Source organism: Capricornis sumatraensis, chromosome 1, assembly GCF_032405125.1.
Source record: "Capricornis sumatraensis isolate serow.1 chromosome 1, serow.2, whole genome shotgun sequence".
Taxonomy (NCBI): domain Eukaryota; kingdom Metazoa; phylum Chordata; class Mammalia; order Artiodactyla; family Bovidae; genus Capricornis; species Capricornis sumatraensis.
The window spans coordinates 191,255,810-191,265,700 of record NC_091069.1 but is presented as its reverse complement, the minus strand read 5'-3'; the positions used below and the strand labels follow the sequence as shown (position 1 = coordinate 191,265,700).

The 9,891-nt window shown below is 39.3% G+C and overlaps 1 non-coding gene across 1 annotated transcript; it reads left to right on the top strand.

Moving 5' to 3' along the window:
• Positions 1-7,114: 7,114 nt before the first annotated feature.
• TRNAF-GAA (transfer RNA phenylalanine (anticodon GAA)) lies at positions 7,115-7,186 on the top strand. The gene has a single exon. It is a non-coding gene; the product is annotated as a tRNA-Phe (tRNA).
• The last annotated feature ends 2,705 nt before the right edge of the window (positions 7,187-9,891 follow it).

Here is a 9,891-nt window from a genome sequence, read left to right as displayed (position 1 = left end):
TACAAAAAAGATCTTCACAACCCAGATAATCATGAAGGTGTGATCACTCACACTCACCTAGAGCCAGACATCCTGGAATGTGAAGTCAAGTGGGCCTTAGGAAGCATCACTACGAACAAAGCTAGTGAAGGTGATGGAATTCCAGTTGAGCTATTTCAAATCCTAAAAGATGATGCTGTGAAAGTGCTGCACTCAATATGAGAGCAAATTTGGAAAACTCAGCAGTGGCCACAGGACTGGAAAAGGTCAGTTTTCATTCCAATCCCAAAGAAAGGTAATGCCAAAGAATGCTCAAGCTACTGCACAATTGCACTCATCTCACATGCTAGTAAAGTAATGCTCAAAATTCTCCAAACCAGGCTTCAACTGTACGTGAACAGTGAACTTCCAGATGTTCGAGTTGGTTTTAGGAAAGGCAGAGGAACCAGAGATCAAATTGACAACATCCGCTGGATCATCAAAAAAGCAAGAGAGTTCCAGAAAAATATCTATTTTCTGCTTTACTGACTATGCCAAAGCCTTTGACTGTGTGGATCACAATAAACTGTGGAAAATTCTGAAAGAGATGGGAATACCAGACCACCTGACCTGCCTCTTGAGAAACCTGTATACAGGTCAGGAAGCAACAGTTAGAACTGGACATGGAACAACAGACTGGTTCCAAATAGGAAAAGGAGTGTGTCAAGGCTGTATGTTGTCACCCTGCTTATGTAAATTATATACAGAGTACATCATGAGAAACACTGGTCTGGAAGAAGCACAAGCTGGAATCAAGATTGCCGGGAGAAATATCAAGAACCTCAGATATACAGATGACACCACCTGTATGTGGTGTTATGGCAGAAAGGGAAGAACTAAAGAGCCTCTTGCTGAAAGTGAAAGAAAAGAGTGAAATTTGGCTTAAAGCTCAACATTCAGAAAACGAAGATCATGGCATCTGGTCCCATCACTTCGTGGGAAATAGATGGGGAAACAGTGGAAACAGTGTCAGACTTTATTTTGGGGGGCTCCAAAATCACTGCAGATGGTGATTGCTGCCATGAAATTAAAAGATGCTTGATCCTTGGAAGGAACGTTATGACCAACCTAGACAGCATATTAAAAGCAGAGACATTACTTTGCCAACAAAGGTGCTTCTAGTCAAGGCTATGGTTTTTCCAGAAGTCATGTATGGATGTGAGAGTTGGACTATAAAGAAAGCTGAGCACCGAAGAATTGATGCTTCTGAACTGTGGTGTTGGAGAAGACTCTTGAGAGTCCCTTGGACTGCAAGGAGATCCAACCAGTCCATCCTAAAGGAGATTAGTCCTTGGTGTTCATTGGAGGGACTGATGTTGAAGCTGAAACTCCAATACTTTGGCCACCTGATGCAAAGAGCTGACTCATTGGAAAAGATCCTGATGCTGGGAAATATTGAGGGCAGGAGCAGAAGGGGACAACAGAGGATGAGATGGTTGGGCGGCATCACTGACACGATGGACATGGGTTTGGGTGGACTCTGGGAGTTGGTGATGGACAGGGAGGCCTGGTGTGCTGCGGTTCATGGGGTTGCAAAGAGTTGGATACGATTGAGCGAGTGAATTGAAGTGAACCCATCTCCCTCCCCATCCCACCCCTCTAAGTTGATACAGAGCTCCTGTTTGAGTTTCCTGAGCCATACAGCAAAGTCCCATTGGCTATGTATTTTACTTATGGTAATGTAAGTTTCCATGTTACTCTTTCCATACATCTCACCCTTTCCTCCCCATCTACCCATGTCCATAAATCTATTCTCTATGTCTGTTTCTCCATTGCTGCCCTTAAATAAATTCTTAGTACTATTTTTCTAGATCCCATGTATAGCATTAGAATATGATATTTATCTTTCTCTTTCTGACTTACTTCACTCTGCATAATAGATTCTAGGTTCATCCACCTCATTCGAACTGACTCAAATGCCTTTCTTTTTATAGCTGAGTAATATTCCATTGCATGTATGTACCATGTATGTACCACAACTTCTTTATCCATTCATCTGTTGATGGAGATCTAGGTTGTTTCCATGTTCTAGCTATTGTAAATAGTGCTGCAATGAACAAGGGGATACTTGTGTCTTTTTCAATTTTTGTTTCCTTAGGGTATATGCCTAGGAGTTGGATTGCTGGGTCATATGGTGGTTTAATTCCTAGTTTTTAAAGGAATCTCCATACCGTCTTCCATAGTAGCTGTATCAGTTTACATTCCCACCAACAATGCAAGAGGGTTCCCTTTTCTCCACACCCTCTCCAGCATTTATTATTTGTAGAGTTTTTGATGATGGCCATTCTAACTGGTGTGAAGTGATACCTCATTGTAGTTTTGATTTGCATTTCTCTAATAATGAGTGACGTTGAGCATCTTTTCATGTGTTTGTTAGCCATCTGTATGTCTTCTTTGGAGAAATGTCTGTTTAGGTCTTTTCCCCACTTTTTGATTGGGTTGTTTGTTTTTTTGGTATTGAGTTGTATGAGCTGCTTGTATATTTTGTAAACTAATCCTTTGTCAGTTCTTTCATTTGCTATTATTTTCTCCTGTTCTGAGGGTTGTGTTTTAACTTTGCTTATAGTTTCCTTTGCTGTGCAAAATATTTTAAGTTTAATCAGGTCCCACTTGTTTACTTTTGTTTTTATTTCCATTACTCTAGAAGGTGGGTCTTAGAGGATGTTGCTTTGATTTATGTCATCGAGTGTTCTGCCTATGTTTTCTTCTAAGAGTTTTATAGGTTCTGATCCTATATTTAGGGCTTTAATCCATTTTGAGTTTATCTTTGTGTATTTTGTTAGGAAGTGTTCTCATTCTATTCTTTCACATGTAGCTCTCCAGTTTTCCCAGCACCATTTATTGAAGAGGCTATCTTTGCCCCATTGTATATTCTTGCCTCCTTTGTCAAAAATAAGGTACCCATAGGTGCATGAGTTTATTTCTGGTCTTTCTATCTTGTTCCTTTGGTCTATATTTCTGTTTTTGTGCCAGTACCATACTGTCTTGATGACTGTAGCTTTGTAGTATAATCTGAAGCCAGGAAGGTTGATTCCTCCAGCTCCATTCTTCTTTCTCAAGACTGCTTTGGCTATTCAGGGTCTTTTGTGTTTCCATATGAATTGTGAAATTTTTTATTCTAGGTCTGTGAAAAATGCCATTGGTAATTTGATAGGGATCACATCGAATCTGTAGATTGCATTTGGTAGTATAGCCATTTTCACAATATTGATTCTTCCTACCCAGGAACATGGAATATCTCTCCACCTGTTTATGCCATCTTTGATTTCTTTCATTAGTGTCTTATAATTTTATGTGTACAGTTCTTTTGTCTCCTTAGGTAAGTTTATTCCTAGATATTTAATTCTTTTTATTGTAATGGTGAATGGGATTGATTCCTTAATTTCTCTTTCTGATTTTTCATTGTTATTATATAGAAATGCAAGTGATTTCTGTGTATTGATTTTGTATCCTGAAACTTTGTTAAATTCACTGATTAGCTCTAGTAATTTTCTGATACTATCTTTCATCTGCAAACAATGAGGACTTTACTTCTTTTCCAATCTGGATTCCTTTTATTTTTTTTCTTCTCTGATTGCCGTAGCTAGGACTTCCAGAACTATGTTGAATAATAGTGGTGAAAGTGGATACCCTTGTCTTGTTCCTGATCTTAGGGAGAAAGCTTTCAGTTTTTCCCACTGAGAATAATGTTTGTTGTAGGCTTTTCATATATGGCCTTTACTATGTTGTGGTAGGTTCCTTCTATGCCCATTTTTGGATGAGTTTTCATCATAAATGGGTGCTGAATTTTGTCAAAGTCTTTTTTCTGCATCAGTTGAGATTATCATATGGTTCTTATCTTTCAATTTGTTAATATGGTGTATCACATTGATTGATTCGCATATACAGAAGAATCCTTGTATCCCTAAAATAAACCCAACTTGATCATGGTATATGGGCTTCTTGATGTGTTGCTGAATTTTGTTTGCTAAAATTTTGTTGAGGATTTTTACATCTATGTTCATCAGTGATATTGACCTATAGTCTTCTTTTTTTGTGTTGTGTATGTCTGGTTTTTGGTATCAAGATGATGGTGGCCTCATAGAATGAGTTAAGAAGTGTTCCTTCCTCTGAAAAATTTTAAGAGTTTTAGGAGAGTAAGCATTAGCTCTTGTCTAAATGTTTGATAGAATTCTCCTGTGAAGCCATCTGGTCCTGGGCTTTTGCTTTTTGGGAGATTTTTGATTACAGCTTCAATTTCAGTGGTTGTAATTGGGTTGTTCATAATTTTTATTTCTTCCTGGTTTATCTTGGAAGATTGAACTTTTCTAAGAATCTGTCCATTTCTTCCAGGTTATCCATTTTATTGCCGTATAGTTGTTCATAAGAGTCTCATATAATCCTTTGTATTTATGCATTGTCTGTTGGACCTCTCCTTTTTCATTTTTAATTTTGTTGATTTGATTATTCCCTCTTGTTCTTGATGAGTCTGGCTAAAAGTTTGTCAAGAACCAGCTTTTAGTTTTATTAATCTTTACTATTTTTCCTTACATTTCTTTTTCAGTTATTTCTACTCTGATCTTTATGATTCTTTCCTTCTACTAATTTGTGATTTTGTTTTTTTTTCCCTCTTTTTCCAGTTGCTTTAGGTGTAAAGTTAGGTTATCTATTTGATGTTTTTCTTGTTTCTTGAGGTAGGATTGTATTGCTATAAACTTCCCTCTTAGAACTGCTTTTGCTGCATTCCATGGGTTTTGAGTTATCGTGTTTTCATTGTCTTTTGTTTCTAAAATTTTTTTGATTTCCCTTTTGATTTCTTCAATAACCTGTTGGTTATTTAGAAACGTACTGTTTAATCTCCATGTGTTTGTGTTTTTTACAGTTTTTCCCTTGTAATTGATATCAAGTCTCACAGCGTTGTGGTCAGAGAAGATGCTTGATACAATTCCAATTCACTTAAATTTACTGAGGTTTGATTTGTGACCCAAGATGTGGTCTATGCTGGAGAATGTTCCATGTGCACTTGAGAAGAAGGTATATTTGTCTGCATTTGGATGGAATGTCCTGAATATATCAATGAGATCCATCCCATCTAATGTATCATTTAAGATTTGTGTTTCCTTATTAATTTTCTGTTTTAATCATCTATCCATTGGTGTAAATAGGGTGTTGAAGTCTCCTACTATTATTGTGTTACTTTCAATTTCTCCTTTTCTGTATGTTAGTGTTTGTCTTATGTATTGAGGTGCTCCTATGTTGGGTGCACAGATATTTACAATTGCTATGTCTTCCTCTTGGGTTGACCCCTTGATCATTATGTGGTGTCCTTCCTTATCTCTTGTAATCTTCTTTATTTTAAGATCTATTCTATCTGATATGAGGATTGCTACTCCAGCTTTCTATTGCTTCCTATTTGCATGGAATATAGTTTTCCATCCTCTCACTTTCAGTCTATATGTGTCTTTAGGTCTGAATTGGGTTTCTTGTAGACAGCAGTTCAGCCAGTCTGTGTCTTTTGGTTGGAGCATTTAATCTGTTTCAGTTCAGTTCAGTTCAGTTCAGTCTCTCAGTCATGTCCGACTCTTTGCGACCCCATGAATTGCAGCACACCAGGCATCCCTGTCCATCACCAACTCTCAGAGTCTACCCAAACCCATGTCCAGCAAGTCAGTGATGCCATCCAGCCATCTCATCCTTTGTTGTCCCTTTCTCCTCCTGCCCCCAATCCTTCCCAGGGGGAAGACCTTAAGGTCTTTTCCAATGAGTCAACTCTTTGCATGAGGTGGCCAAAGTATTGGAGTTTCAGCTTCAACATCAGTCCTTCCAATGAACACCCAGGACTGATCTCCTTTAGGATGGACTGGTTGGATCTCCTTGCAGTCCAAGGGCCTCTCAAGAGTCTTCTCCAACACCACAGTTCAAAAGCATCAATTCTTCGGTGCTCAGTTTTCTTCACTGTCCAACTCTCACATCCATACATGACTACTGGAAAAACCATAGCCTTGACATTTAAAGTAATTATTGGAATATATATTTCTATTGCCATTTTCTTAATTGTTTGCGGTTGGTTTTGTAGATCTTCTTCTTCTTTTGTATTTCTTGACTATATAAGTCCCTTTAAAGGAACTATATAAGTCCCTTGTATAGCTGGTTTGGTGGTACTGAATTCTCTTAACTTTTGCTTCTCTGAAAAGTTTTTTATTTCTTCATCAATTTTGAATGTACAGTAATCTTGGTTGTAGATTTTTCCCTTTCAGTACTTTAAATATATCCTGCCATTCCCTTCTGGCCTGCAGGATTTCTGCTGAAAGATCTGTTAAACATTTGGGGTTTCCCTTGTATGTCACTTGTTGCTTTTCCTTTGCTGCTTTTAATATTCTTTCTTTGTGTTTAGTCTTTGTTAGTTTGATTAGTATGTGTCTTGATGTGTTTCTCCTTGGGTTTATCCTTTATAGGACTCTTTGCACCTCTTAAACTTGATTGACTATTTTCTTTTCCTTGTGGGGAGATTTTCAACTATAATCTCTTCAAAAATTTTCTCATACCCTCTTTTTCTCTTCTTCTTCTGGGGCCCCTGAATGTTTGTGTATCTAATATTGTCCCAGAGATCTCTGAGGCTATCCTCAGTTCTTTTTATTCTCTTTACTTTATTCTGCTTTTCAGAAGTTCTTTCCACTATTTTATCTTCCAGCTCACTGATTCGTTCTTCTGCTTCAGATGTTCTGCTATTGATTCCTTCTGCTGCTGCTGCTGCTGCTGCTGCTTCATCACTTCAGTCGTGTCCGACTCTATGTGACCCCATAGACGGCAGCCCACCAGGCTCTGCCGTCCCTGGGCTTCTCCAGGCAAGAACACTGGAGTGGGTTGCCATTTCCTTCTCCAGGGGCTCTTCCTGACCTAGGAATCAAACCCGAGTCTCCTTCATTGCAGGCAGATTCTTTACTGACTGAGCTATAAGGGAAGCCCAATTCCTTCTAGAGTATTTTTAATTTCAGTAATTGTGTTTTTTGTCTCTGTATGTTTATTCTTTAATCTTTCTATGTCTTTGTTAATTGATTGTTGCATTTTCTGCATTCTGTTTTCAAGGTTTGTGATCATCTTTACCATCAATGGGGCTTCCCTGGTAGCTCAGAGGTTAAAGCATCTGCCTGAAATGCTGGAGACCCGGGTTCGATCCCTGGGTTGGGAAGATCCCCTGGAGAAGGAAATGGTAACCCACTCCAGTACTCTTGCCTGGAGAATCCTATGGAGGGAGGAGCCTGGTAAGCTACAGTCCATGGGGTTGCAAAGAGTTGGACACGACTGAGTGACTTCACTTCACTTTCACTTTACCATCATTATTCTGAATTCTTTTTCAGTAGTTTGCCTATTTCCTCTTCATTTATTTGGACTTCTGTGTTTCTAGTTTGTTTCTTCATTTGTATAGTATTTCTCTGCCTTTTCATTATTATTATTTTCTTAACTTATTGTGTTTGAGGTCTCCTTTTCTCAGGCTTCAAGGTTGAATTCTTTCTTCCTTTTGGTTTCTGCCCTCCTAAGGTTGGTCCAGTAGTTTGTGTAAGCTTTGTATAGGGTGAGATTTGTGCTGAGCTTTTTGTTTGTTTGTTTTTCCTTGATAGCAAAACTGAGTGAGGTGGTAATCCTGTCTGCTGATGATTGGGTTTGTATTTTTGTTTTGTTTGTTGTTTAGATGAGGCGTCCTGCATGGAGTGCTACTGGTAGTTGGGTGATGCCAGGTCTCATATTCAAGTGGTTTCCTTTGTGTGAGTTCTCATTATTTGATACTCCCTAGGGTTAGTTCTCTGGAGAAGGCAATGGCACCCCACTCCAGTACTCTTGCCTGGAAAATCCCATGGACACAGGAACCTGGTGGGCTTCAGTCCATGGGGTCGCTAAGAGTCAGACACAACTTCACTTTCACTTTTCACTTTCATGCATTGGAGAAGGAAATGGCAACCCACTCCAGTGTTCTTGCTTGGAGAATCCCAGGGATGGGGGAGCCTGGTGGGCTACCGTCTATGGGGTTGCACAGAGTCAGACATGACTGAAGTGACTTAGCAGCAGTAGCAGCAGCAGGGTTAGTTCTCTGGTAGTCTTGGAGTCAGTTCTGGCACTCCAAAGGCTCAGGACTTGATCTCTTCAAAGATCCACTGGGCCAGGAACCTCCCAAAAACTTCCTTGCTTCTGGAAGCCGTTCTTTTCCCAGGATGCCAACTCCTGAGAGCAGCTTTGGTTAAAGTCTTCAGCACACAAGTGTGGAGTATCACAAAGATTCCTTTCTCCTGGAATTCGCACTCTCTAGCTTCCAGAGTTCAAATCCTAGGGCACCTGAAGGCCCATCTACATTTCTTTTCCTTCCAGAAAGCCTTCCTATTATTGAGGTTTTTTCATTAATTTTTTTAAGTAGCTAAAAGATCAAAAGTGAATCTAGTTTGCAAAAATGCTCACTTTGCAAGGAGTCTCACAGGCATGTGTTTTGGCCTGGGGATGTGTGGAGGTGGCATCCAAGAGATTCTACCTCAGTTTGGAGCAATTGGAACCTTGTTTTTAAAGTTCCCCCTGCAGGCTGGCACACTGCTGACACTGAACCTGAGCATGAGTTGGCAGGATGACTATTCAACAGAGCTGAGCCACAAAGCCAAGCATGAACCCCATGCTGTCTACCAGATTCTTCTGCGGCCTTTGGTGTGAGTCACCCCACTTGTTCTTATAACATTTTTTTTTTTAATGGAAAAAGAGTTTAGTGATACAGTTTTTAAAGTACTTTCAAAATACAAAGTCTTTAACATCAATACTGGACTAGATTGCTAGTGGTTTTATTGGAATATTCAGCACATTCCTCTGGGCAGGAATGAAATTGTCAGAGATCCAAGAAAGGATAGGATAAAGGGGGTGAGAATGACAAAGGAAGAAATCTTCCATTTATGAAATCAACTTCTTCAGAACTCTAGAAAATTGAATTTCTACCCTCAGCTAATTTTCCTAAGGAGAGAGAGAAGCTCTCTAGGACTTGTGATAAATGCAATACTTTGGTGTTTCAATACAATGTGATACATTGTTAGAAGGTAGCACCTGAATTATATTAACTGACTGTCCATGTTGTGGCAGACCATTTAGAGACATTGTCTATTTATTGATCTCAATGACCATGTGAGGACATAGAGAAACATCCCTATTTTAATGATGGCAACCTGTGTTTCAGAGAGGTGAAATAATCTGGTCACTTTCACACAGCTTCTGATGTTTGACCACAAATTATGACCTGTCCCTAACATTATACTGCCTCTATTAGAGCACAAAGGCAAGTATTTCTCCTCCTTACCTCTTGGTTGGAACTTCCCAGCTTGCTTTGCAGCATGGAGTGTAACAATAGTCCACCCTCAAGGGAACAAAAGCTGGGATAACTATGTTATGTACCTTGGTATTATTTGCATGGCAAAATAAAGCGTTCTTGCTACAGATGTAACCTTCGATAATTTATTGATGTAAAAGTGGCCTCAGGTACCAGGTTTTTGGCAGCCGTTACACTGTCAGAGTACACTGTAGAACATGCCAGCTATGAATATTTTATGTGGAGAAGAAACAGAAAAATATACCTTTCAATATATCAGTTCCCAGTCCTGATCTTCATTACTGAAATATGAATCGAATCTAATCTCTTAATTTGATCAACCCAAACTGTGCAAACCAAGTGCTCCTGAAACTGGGTTTGAGTAGTGAATTGATTTGAGCCCTAATTTTTGTTGAGTACATCAGCTGTTTATGTCAGCCCATCCTGTAGTGGTGGGTTAGTGACCTCAGTGATATGTTGGAAACTGCAGACTTAACTGTCAATAGGATTGGCTTGGCCCTTTATTCTTCAGCGGCAGATAAATAGAGCCCCATTCAGTTGGT